General features: G+C 51.2%; 1 protein-coding gene across 1 annotated transcript in view; it reads left to right on the top strand.

Annotated features, from left to right (window-relative positions):
* The window catches only part of ARHGEF10L (Rho guanine nucleotide exchange factor (GEF) 10-like), a 182431-nt gene that overhangs the window by 7833 nt on the left and 163012 nt on the right, over positions 1 to 11586 (top strand). Inside the window, exon 2 of the mRNA XM_011934051.1 lies at positions 7302 to 7348. The gene's annotated coding sequence lies outside the window, so the exon portion shown is untranslated. The remainder of the gene's footprint in view (positions 1 to 7301; positions 7349 to 11586) is intronic.

The raw sequence follows: 11586 nt of genomic DNA, 5'->3' as shown, positions 1-11586 counted from the left end.
TCAAGTGATCCTCCCACCTCAGCCTCCCAAGTAGCTAGGACCACAGGCGTACACCACCATGCCTGTATCATTTATTTTTACTTTTGTAGACTATGTTGCCCAGGCTGGTCTTGAACTCCTGGGCCCAAGTGATCCTCCCACCTTGACCTCTTAAAGCGTTACAGGCATAAACCACTGTGCTCGGCCTCCTTTTGGTTTTCAATTGTATTCATCTGTCCATCCATCCATCCATCCATCCATCCATGCATCCATCCATCCAGCCAGCCAGCCATCCACACATCCATCCTCCATCCATCCATTTGTCCACCACCCATAATTTTCATCCATCCATCCATCCTCCATCCATTCATTCATCTAAAGACTGTATTAAATTCCTCTTCTATGCCAGGCACTGCATTCTGGAGACACAGCTCTGTGCACTGGATACATGATCCTGCCCTCAGGAGGATTACAGTATAGCAGGGGTAATAGACAATTTAACAAGCACTATAGTACTTGGTGCTACGGCTTAACGTCTCTGCTTATTGGTGTGCTCCTCTGTTGCGTGGGATGGTTCCAGTACTTACTTCATGGGATTATTGTGTTTCTGTGGCATAATACAGTAAAGGGCTGGCTCAGGTCTTGTCGTGTAGCAAGTGTTCAATAAATGTTAGCTATGTTGATGGTGATGGTTGTGATGATGGTGATGCAGATGATGATGATTAAGATCATTTTGTTTTGTTTTGTTTTTTTGAGACGGAGTCTTGCTCTGTTGCCCAGGCTGGAGTGCAGTGGCACAGTCTTGGCTCACTGCAACCTCTGCCTCCTGGGTTCAAGTGATCTCCTGCCTCAGCCTCCCAAGTAGCTAGGATTACAGGCACGTACCACCACACCCAGCTAATTTTTGTATTTTTAGTAGAAACAGGGTTTCACCATGTTGGCCAGGCTGGTCTTGAACTCCTGACCTCAAGTGATCCACTTTCCTTGGCCTTCCTTGGCCTCTTATGCCTTGGGTTTACAGGCATGAGCCACCACACCCGGCCAATTAAGATCATTTAACACAGGGTCTGGCATTAACTAGTTAACCAGATGTATCCATGAGTTGTTCTGAGCAGTTGGCTTGTCCTTGGCAGCCACAGACAGTAGAGGCGATGGTGACATAGGGCAGACCCCAAGCCAGCTTCTCAGGGTGGGGAAGCCCGTGAGCAAACCACCTCCACAAAGGTGCTGTGGATGCCAGCCGTGGCTTCTGGGCTGGGTCTAAGGGGTTCTTCAGGGAAGCCTGGGCCACCACAGCTGCCTATCTGGTTTGCCCAGTTCGGAGCTGGTTGAGAAGCATCTGAGGGCAACATGACCCATGAGATGAAGAGCTGTGGACTGCCTTCACAGGAGCTGGGGCAGGCTATCTGGGAAGTTCCTGGGAGCTCAGAGGAGGCGGGTGGCACTGGAGGATGAGAGGAGGCAGCCATAAGGGAGGCTCCAAGCAGAGCAGCCAGGAATGATCGGGGGTCCCTGGTAACCTTCCATGGGGCTTATGGGGCCATGGGGCCAGGATCACATCAGTCTTTTTTTTTTCTGAGACGCAATCTTGCTCTTGTTGCCCAGGCTGGAGTGCAGTGGGACGATCTCAGCTCACTGTGACCTCTGCCTCCCAGGTTCAGGTGATTCTCCTGCCTCAGCTTCCTGAGTAGCTGGAATTATAGGCACCTGCCACCACGTCTGGCTAATTTTCGTATTTTTAGTAGAGATGGGGTTTCACCATGTTGGCCAGGCTGGTCTTGAACTCCTGACCTCAGGTGATCCACCCGCCTCGGCCTTCCAAAGTGCTGGGATTACAGACGTGAGCCACCGCACTTGGTCACACAGCAGTCTTGTTTCTTTTACTGGCGGCTCCTGGAATGGTGCTGGGCACACCCTAGGCACCTGGGATGTTTGTTGAATGCATGCCAAGTCTCTATTGGGATGGTTTGGTCTCACTGTCATGCTGGCTTACCTGGAAGGAACAGTGGTTCTGGAACCAGAGATAAGAGAGTTCAAACCCTGGCACCTCCACTTACCAGCTCTGTGGGACAATGGGTAAGACATTTCCCCTTTCTGAGCCTCAGTTTCCTCATCTGCAGAATAGGAATTGCAATATCAACATTGAGGGTTGTTGTGTAGATAGGAGATGGTACAGGGGGCGGTGAGGTTGGCACTCAGAAGCTAACCATGAAGAAGCAGCTGTTACTGTCATTATCCATGCATCTGTGGTGACACCCAGGGTTGTGAGCCAGTACTGTGGGATTGAGAAGGTGAGGATAGAGTGTCTGCTGGACCCACATTGTGAAGTTTTGGGGCAGTGTGGTGGGGGAGAGTCAGATAGACCTGGAATCTGTTGTTTACTTGCTGTGTGACCTCAGGCACGCTACTTACCCTTCTGGACCTCAGTTTCTTGTATGAAAAAGGGGATCTTGAAAGCAGCCATTCTAGTTGGGCATGGTGGCTCACGCCTGTAATCCCAGCAACTGGGGAGGCCAAGGTGGGTGGATCAGTTGAGGTCAGGAGTTCAAAACCAGCCTGGCTAACATGGTGAAAACCCCGAATACGAAAATTAGCCGGGCATGGTGGCAGGTGCCTAGAATCCCAGCTACTTGGCAGGCTGAGGCAAGAGAGTTGCTTGAATCCGGGAAGCAGAGGTTGCAATGAGCCGAGATCGTGCTACTGTACTACAGACTGGGTGACAGAGCAGAGCAAGACTCCATCTTAAAAAAAAAAAAGAGGCCGGGCGCGGTGGCTCAAGCCTGTAATCCCAGCACTTTGGGAGGCTGAGACGGGCGGATCACGAGGTCAGGAGATCGAGACCATCCTGGCTAACACGAAGAAACCCCGTCTCTACTAAAAAAATACAAAAAACTAGCTGGGTGAGGTGGTGGGCGCCTGTAGTCCCAGTTACTCAGGAGGCTGAGGCAGGAGAATGACGTACACCCGGGAGGCGGAGCTTGCAGTGAGCTGAGATCTGGTCACTGCACTCCAGCCTGGGTGACAGAGCGAAACTTCATCTCAAAAAAAAAAAAGAAGGCAGCTATTGTACAGAGTTCTTGCAATAGTCAATGGAATCATGCATGAAGACTACAGAGCCTGGTGTATGGTAAATGTAGACAGATGCACAGTAAAAGTGGGGACATCATCAGCACAGGTGGCCTTCAGAGGAGAAATGGGGTGAAAAGTCTTTGGAGGGGTGAATGTGGGATACAGTGGGGACTCTGGGTTTTGGCGGAGGGAAGGGGCTCAGGGCCTCTTTCATGTCATGTCCCATGTCATGTTCAGGTCATGTCAACATGGCCATCCTGGGCTTTCGGGTCTTAGAAGATGTCATATCTGGGAGCTTAACCTCTTGAGTTCTTGAGGGAAAACTTGGGCAAGCTTAACCAGAGGTCACACGGTCTGGGGGAAGGAGCATGGATTCTGGATTTAAACCTCAGCTCTTTCACTCTCCCACTGTGTGACCTTGGACAAGTCACTTAACCTCTCTGGGCCTCTGTATTTATTCATAAAGCAGGATAGAGCCACCTTCCTTGCGGGGTTGCCTGGAGGCTTGGCACACAGTCGGCCTCTGTAAACAGGAGAGATGGGTGTGATTCCATGCAGCTTCCACACAGCCTCCGCAGAGGGCAAGGGAGTAGATGTTAATGAGCTCTGGGGCTGGTCCAAAAAGCCAGTCTATAAAACCCCTGCCTGCAGCTTCTGGTGTGTGGCTCATGGGAGTTTATGTGAAGGACACAGCCAGATAACAGCCCATTGTTCTGAGTGGGGATGGTTTTATGACTCTTAGAAAGCGTCTTTCATCTGGGAGACCAGGGAGCTTATGGAGCCTCCCCGCCCTGGGCAGTGAAACTGTGGGATGATGAAGGTTTCTGGGGCTGGTGCCAGGCTGCAGCCATGGCCAGGCCCTCCTGCCACAGCCCAGGCCAGCCAGCGGGAGCTGAGCACCCGCCCCCTGCCACCCACCCACCAAGTGTCACTGAAGTCTCTGTCTAGGCCCAGACCAAGGCCCTGCCCTCCTGAGGACCTCCTGCCCTGGCCCACAGTCTCCAGCAGGTCTGCTTGGCGAGGCTGGAGGTTCGCTGTGTCCCCTGGGCTCTCTCCCTGCTTCCTCTCCTCAGCAGCCAGTGACACATTCCCTCTATCTTTATGGTAACTTCTAGAACAGGCCCTCTGCCCTGTCTGCCATCAGCTGACCAGCAACTCTTATGCCTGGGAGCCTGGCCTGGTGCTCTGAGCCCTGGGTTGGAGCAGTAATCTGATGCCAGGAAGCAAAGACCTTGTCTGCTTGTCCTTTCTGGCTCCTTGGCCAGGCCCCAAGCCGAGAAATGCAACCTCCCCTTGGCTCAGCAGACAGCCCCAAGTGCTCTGCCTGTTATCCCTAGAGGAGGCTGCAGATACCCCTGAGGAGTAGGTGGCCCCCTGGGGCCTGCGGGGTTTGGCCTGCTGGGTAGAGGAGCTGTATGTGTTTGCAGCTGCCTCTGATACCCCAGCCCACATTTACCCTGTGCTAAGGCTTTGTCCTTTGTCCCTTTCCCCTTGACCTTTTCTTTTCTTTTTTTTTTTTTTTTTGAGATGGAGTCTCGCTCTGTTGCCCAGGCTGGAGTGAAGTGGTGTGATCTCGGCTCACTGCAACCTCCGCCCCCCAGGTTCAAGCTATTCTCCTGCCTCAGCCTCCCGAGTAGCTGGGACTACAGGCGCAGACCACCACACCCAGCTGACTTTCGTATTTTTAGTAGAGATGGGGTTTCACCATATTGGCAAGGCTGGTCTCGAACTCCTGACCTCAGGTAATCTGCCTGCCTCAGCCTCCCAAAGTGTTGGGATTACAGGTGTGAGCCACCATACCCGCGCCCCTCCCCCCTTGGCCTTTTCTGTTTTAGGAGATACAGGAAGGCTAAAGCAGGGTGCTGGGGATACCTTGTGCCTTAATTGGTCCCTCTCCTTGCACAGGACTCAGGAATGCCCCCTTCGTCCTGCACCAGGACAGTAGCCAGGGACAAACAGCACCACCCGAATATTCATCTCTCCTCTCATCATAGGCTTCTTTGCTTTCAAGGAATAAAAATCCACTCAAGTGGTTCAAGCGAAGGGGTGCTGAGTAAGCACAGGTCATCTTGACGAACATTCAAGGCTAGGACAGAGTATCTTTGTGCCTCAGTTTCCTCATCAGTAAAATGGGGATAAAAGTATCCACTTTATAGGGTTCCTGTGAGGATTAAATGAGCTAATACATGTGAAGTGTTTAAACAGAACCTGGTATATAGAGAGTGCTATTAAGCATTTGCTATTATTATTTTATCATTTTTTTTTGTAGAGATGGGTTCTTGCTATGTTGCCCAGGCTGGTCTTGAACTCTTGGGCTCAAGCAATCCTCCCAACTTGGCTTCCCAAAGTGCTGAGATTATAAGTGTGAGCCACTGTGCCAGCCTGCCGTGGTTATTTTGACACTACATCACCAGGAGAATGGGCTACTTGGACTGGTCTCTCCTGACACTAAGTCCCGTAAAGGTGCAGCTCAGGGAAGCCAGGCTTCCTTCCGCCTGATCCCCCGGAACACCTGTGGCTGTGTCTTTGACCTTAGCTTGCTTCCCCCCAGATGCAGGTCCTGGGTTATGAAGAACCTAGAAGGCTTCAGGGGTTGCTTAGTGCATCCCAGCTCCCCTCAAAATGCCTGTCCTATTGAACAGGGGCAGGCATGTTATGGAAAGAGGGTTTCAACTTGGTAAGACAGACTCTATCATCCTCATCTGTGAGCAAAATGTGACCCATTCTCTCTTTGATACTAGCCTGTTCACGATTGGCTTGATGACGTAGTGCATAACAAGGACTGGCTGCTGGCTGGGCACTCTCCATTCATACTGCCTATGCAAGGCGGGTATCCAGACTTGGGAAGTCCACATTCCCATCCACCTACTTTCTTTCTTTCTTTCTTTTTTTTCTTGAGACGGAGTCTTGTTCTGTCTCCCAGGCTGGAGTACAGCAGCGTGATCTTGGCTCACTGCAACCTCTGCCTCCCGGGTTTAAGAGATTCTCCTGCCTCAGCTTCCTGAGAAGCTGGGATTACAGGCGGCTGCCACCATGCCTAGCTAATTTTTGTATTTTTAGTAGAGACAAAGTTTCGTCATGTTGGCCAGGCTGGTCTCGAACTCCTGACCTCAAGTGATCCACCCACCTCGGACTCCCAAAGTGCTGGGATTATAGGTGTGAGTCATTGTGCCTTGCCAGCCACCATGCCCAGCCCACCCATTTTCTGTTTTTTTTTTTTTTTTTTTTTTTTTTTTTTTTTGAGAAGGAGTCTTGCTCTGTCGCCCAGGCTGGAGTGCAGTGACACAATCTCAGCTCACTGCAACCTCCGCCTCCTGGGTTCAAGTGATTCTCCTGCCTCAGCCTCCCTAGTAGCTGGGATTACAGGCACGTGCCACCACGCCCAGCTAATTTTTGTATTTTTAGTGGAGACAGGGTTTTGCCATATTGGCCAGGCTGGTCTCAAACTCCTGACCTCAGGTGATCCATCTGCCTTGGCCTCCCAAAGTGCTGAGATTACAGTTGTGAGCCACCATGCCCAGCCACTTTCTTTTTGATCTACTACGGCAGAGGTAGATCAAACTTTTTGATCTACTTTTTTGATCACCCTCAAACTTTTTGGCATCAGGAACTGATTTCGTGGACGTGGAAGACAATTTTTCCATGGATGGGGTTGAGGGATGGTTTCGGGATGATTCAAGTGCATTACATTTATTGTGCACTTTATTTCTATTATTACATTGTAATATATAATGAAATAATTATACAACTCACCATAATGTAGAATCAGTGGAAGCCCTGAGCTTGTTTTCCTGCAACCAGGTGGTCCCATCTGGGGGTGATGGGAGACAGTGACAGATCATCAGGCATTAGATTCTCACAAGGAACGTGCAATCTAGATCCCTCGCATGTGCAGTTCACAATAGGGCTTGTGGTCCTCTGAGAATCTAATGCCACCGCTGCTTATCTGACAGGAAGCGGAGCTCAGGTGGTAATGTGAGTGATGGGAGTGGCTGTAAATACAGATGAAGCTTGCTTACCTGCCACTCACCTCCTGCTGTGTGGCCTGGTTCTGGTCCATGGCCAGGGGACTGGGGACCCCTGCACTATGGAGCTGACTGGTGGGAGCGGGGCCAGACTGGGAGGCAGCAGTGACGGCCCTGGGTCCCCATCTCGGCTTTTCCACCAGATTGCTGAGCAACCTTGGACAGGTCACCTAGCCTCTCTGACCAGGGAAATGCCACCCCTGTACGCCCTCATTCCCTCTTTCCCAGGTCAGCAGTGGAGACAAGGAGGACGGATTCCTGAGTCCCATCCAGATGTAATGTATCATTGATGATTTTGCTTACACAATAAATCCTGCCCTCACCAGAGTGCTCACTGAGTGGGTGATTCTGGTTAATTGAATGTTCTGGGACATGGAAATGTTCCCAGAAATCCTTTTTGTTCCTTTTGTGGCTATTGAAACCCATCCACTCATCTATTCAGCACATATTTGTCTCGTGTCTATGCTGCAGCAGGTTTTGGAGCAGGTGCCGGGGATACCACCCGGAATGAGACAACAGAGTCCAGCCTCCGTGGATTCACAGTCCGGGGAGGAGACACATGGCAAACATGCCACCACACATGGTAGCTAGGGCACACTGACCAGGGAATGCAGGCTGCGGGTAGGAACCAGGGGCCCCGTGTGGAAGTCCTTGGAAAGAGCTCCCAGAGAAGGTGCTATTTATGTTGACAGCACTAAAAAGCAATTAACCATAGTGTCTGGGGAATGGAGTAGTCAGGGGTATTCCAGCCGAGGGCAAAGGCTCAGAGAAACACCTGTGCATTCATTTGTGCTGTGGAGGTTAGAGTGGGCAACTAGGGTAGGGCACAATGGCTCACACCTGTAATCCCGGCACTTTGTGAGGCCAAAGTGGGAGGATCACTTGAGTCCAGGAGTTCAAGACCAGCCTGGGCAACATAGTGAAACGCCATCTCTACAAAAAAAAAAAAAAATACAAAAATTAGCAGGGCATCATGGTGTGCACCTGTAGTCTCAGTTAGGAGGTTGTGGTAGGAGGGGTCACTTAAGCCTGGGAGGTGGAGGTTACAGTGAGCCGAGATCACATCATTGTACTCCGGCCTCAGTGACACAGCAAGACTCTATCTTCAAAAAAGAAAAAAAGAATGTGCTTTTGGGAAAGTGAGAGTGAAGAGGCAGGTGCATGTCAGGAGGACAAGAGTACGTGAGGATGTGGCCTGCTGAGGGCTGGCCTGGTCTGTGAGGGCTGCAGGTTTATTTATTTTCCAGCGTATGTTTTGTGATGTGATTCCTTCTCATCAAAGTGGAGAGTAGAGGGGGAAAATGAAATCAAAACACTAAATCACAGAGGAGGGGCCTCAAATCAGAGGAGTGACAGAGGGCTGGGAGTGACACTGACAAGTAGAGAGCACAGCTGTGTCTAAAGGGCCACCACTCCTGGGGCACTGCAGAGTGTGGCCATGGGGGAATGTGAACCTGGCATTATCAGATCTTCAGATTTGTTAAGAGAAGCTAGAAATCTGGCTTTTAATTTTTTTTTTCAGAGACAGGGTCATGCTGTTGCCTAGGCTGGGGTGCAGTGGTGGGATCATGGCTCACTGCAGCCTCAAACTCCCGGGCTCAAGTGATCCTCCCACCTCAGCCACCTGAGCAACTGGGACTACGGGCATGCACTACTGCATCTGGCTAGGTTTATTTTTTATTTTTGTAGAGACGGGGGTCTCCTGATGTTGCCCAGGCTGGTCTCAAATGCCTGGCCTCAAGCAATCCTCCTGCCTTGGCCTCCTAAAGTGCTGGGATTACAGGCATGAGCCACTGCTCCTGGGTGCAATCTGACTTTTTATGGGAAATCTCCCAATGACTAAATGATGGCAACTAACAACAACAAGAAAACCACTATAGGCAAAACAAAATGCTTCTGCAGACTCAATTTGTTTTATGAGTAGGTGGTTTGGAACCCTAGACCCAGAGGGTTCTAATGATAAGGGTTCTAGGGTGTCCTTTAGAATCCATTACAATCCTCTGAAGAATATGCCCCTAAACTGTGCTGGACTCTGGGGGGACAATGGGGGTCTGGGGCATGACCCCTGCCCTCAAGGCTGTATCATAGCTGCCCTCAAGTTAGATGGGTCAAATCAGTGATCACCCAGAGCCAACTTATAACAAAAGGACTAGGTGCTATAGAGCTCAGAGGAGGGGGAGATCAGGGAATGGAGGAGGCCATGTGAAAAGGCCTCCTGGAGATTCTGGGCCTTGTGATGGTTCTCAGAGGGGAGGGTAACACTTAGTACAACCAAAGAAGGTAAGGGCATCCTGAGCTGGAGGAGTCAAACATTTCAGGATCAGATGGGAAATAAGATAATAAAGGAGGCTGGGCACGGTGACTCACACCTGTAATCCCAGCACTTTGGGAGGCCGAGATGGGATGATCTCTTGAGCCCAGGAGTTTAAGACCAACCTGGACAACATAGTAAGACCACCATCTCTACAAAAAAGAAAAAAAAATTTAGCCAGGCATGGCTACCTGGCAATACAGGCACTACAGGCACCACCATGCCCGCACCTGCAGTGCCAGCTACTCGCAGGCTGAGGCAGGAGGATTGCTTGAGCCCAGGAGTTTGAGGTTACATTGAGCTGATTGTGCCAGCCTGAGCCACAGGGCAAGACCCAGTCTCTTTTTTTTTGAGACAGTGTCTCTTTCTGTCACCCAGGCTGTAGTGCAGTGGCATGATCTTGGCTCACTGCAACCTCCGCCTCCCAGATTCACGTGATTCTCCTGCCTCAGCCTCCTGAGTAGCTGGGATTACAGGCGCACACCACCACACCCGGCTAATTTTTTGTGTATTTTTAGTAGAGATAGGGTTTCACTATGTTGGCCAGACTGGTCTCGAACTCCTGACCTCGTGATCTGCCCGCCTCGGCCTCCCAAAGTGCTGGGATTACAGGTGTGAGCCACCGTGCCCAGCCAAGACCCCGTCTCTTAAAAAAAAGAAAGAAAGAAAGAAAGAAAAAAACCAGATAGCCAAGGAAGGGGTTGGAGTAAATTGTGTAAGACTGCGATGTTGGTCTGGGACGTGTACTTGGCTCTGGCAATGACAGCAGGACTCAAAAGTCCATATTCTGGTCCAAAGCTTAATACCATGAGCCTGAGGTCACTCAATGGACATCTGAAGTGTTCTTCCTGCTTTGCTAGCATCCCCAAATCTCTCCTGTCTGCTCTCCTGCCATCATTTATTCACATCAGGGCAGGGACCGTGCCTGTTGTGTTCACTGAAGTCTCCTGCATGCCTAGAACGATGTGTGGAACAGAGCAAAAATGCTCAAAGAATATCCACCGCCTATTACTATGAGCCAGTGTTGCCCCAGCCTGGGGCTCAGGACAACTCTGTGGTGCTTATGTTCTTGTGTGGAGAGGGATAATAAACAAACCAACAAGTCGGTGAATAAGATGATTTCAGAGTGTGCCCTGTGTGACTTGTCTCACTGCACTGTAGCCTTCTGTTTATTTGTGTCTTCTCCTAAGCCTATGAGCTCCGAGGGGGCGGGGCTGGGGTCTGTCTGCTTCCTCGTCTCACTGGTAGCCTCTGAGGTTGGTGCCTGACAAATAGGGAGTACTGAAAAAAAAAAAAAACAACAAAAAAACGTTTTTGCCGGCTGTAGGCTGTAAGGAACACAAGCTGAAAATGATTTCAACCTACGTGCACCTGTACCCTTTGGAGGCTGCAGAACTTATCATTATCAACCCAGGAGTAATTGCTGATAAGCCCGCGTGTGAATTTCCTTGCAAATAGAGAGGTAGCGGGGGAGTGTTTAACAACAACGCGGATAATCTTAATTAATGACCTGATAACTGTAATTAATTGCATCATATCCAGAGGCCCTCTTTGGAATTTCAGGAGGGAGTACCTAGTGTTTGGCAGCTTTGGAGCTGCAAAGGCAGGGGAGTGCTAGGATCTCAGTCCCAGCACTTTGCTGTTCAGTGAGCTTTGCCAAGTCACTCACAGTTCTGAGCCTCAGTTTTCTTCTGGGGAAAATGGGGCTACATCACTGGGGTGTTGTCAGTCTCAAAGCCGCCAATGCCTGAACCCGCCAGGGTTGTTCTTGGAGGTTAGGGTGCATGGCTGCAAGGTTCCCCATGTTGCCATGGCGGGGGTGGGAGGGCAGTAGGGGGCCGCTGAGACTGGTTGAGGGTTAGGTCATAAGTCTAGGGTTTTCCCTGGGGCCGGCCCAGGAATCTCTCACCCATTTGGGGGAACCTCAGGGCAAAATGTTGAAGCGGGGAAGAGAAGCCGGCACCCTGCGCGCCTGCGGGATCTCTCCGCGGGAGAACGCGGGAAGGAGAAGCGGGAGGCGGGAAGCGGGGACCCCGGGGTGGGTGAAGGAGCGAGGAGGTCGTTGTGTGGCCGGGGACGGGCCCCATCCCCGCGGGCCTCAGTTTCCGCCCTGTACTGTGGGGGGCCGGGTGGGCTGCTGGGACCGCTGGGGGCTCGCAGCGGGTTGGGGGAGGCCCCATCTCCTTCGCGGCGCGCTTGGAG

Source organism: Colobus angolensis, unplaced genomic scaffold (genome assembly GCF_000951035.1).
Source record: "Colobus angolensis palliatus isolate OR3802 unplaced genomic scaffold, Cang.pa_1.0 Scaffold130, whole genome shotgun sequence".
In the NCBI taxonomy this organism is placed as follows: domain Eukaryota; kingdom Metazoa; phylum Chordata; class Mammalia; order Primates; family Cercopithecidae; genus Colobus; species Colobus angolensis.
Note: the sequence above shows the minus strand (reverse complement) of the source record. Positions and strands in the feature narration are given on the sequence as shown.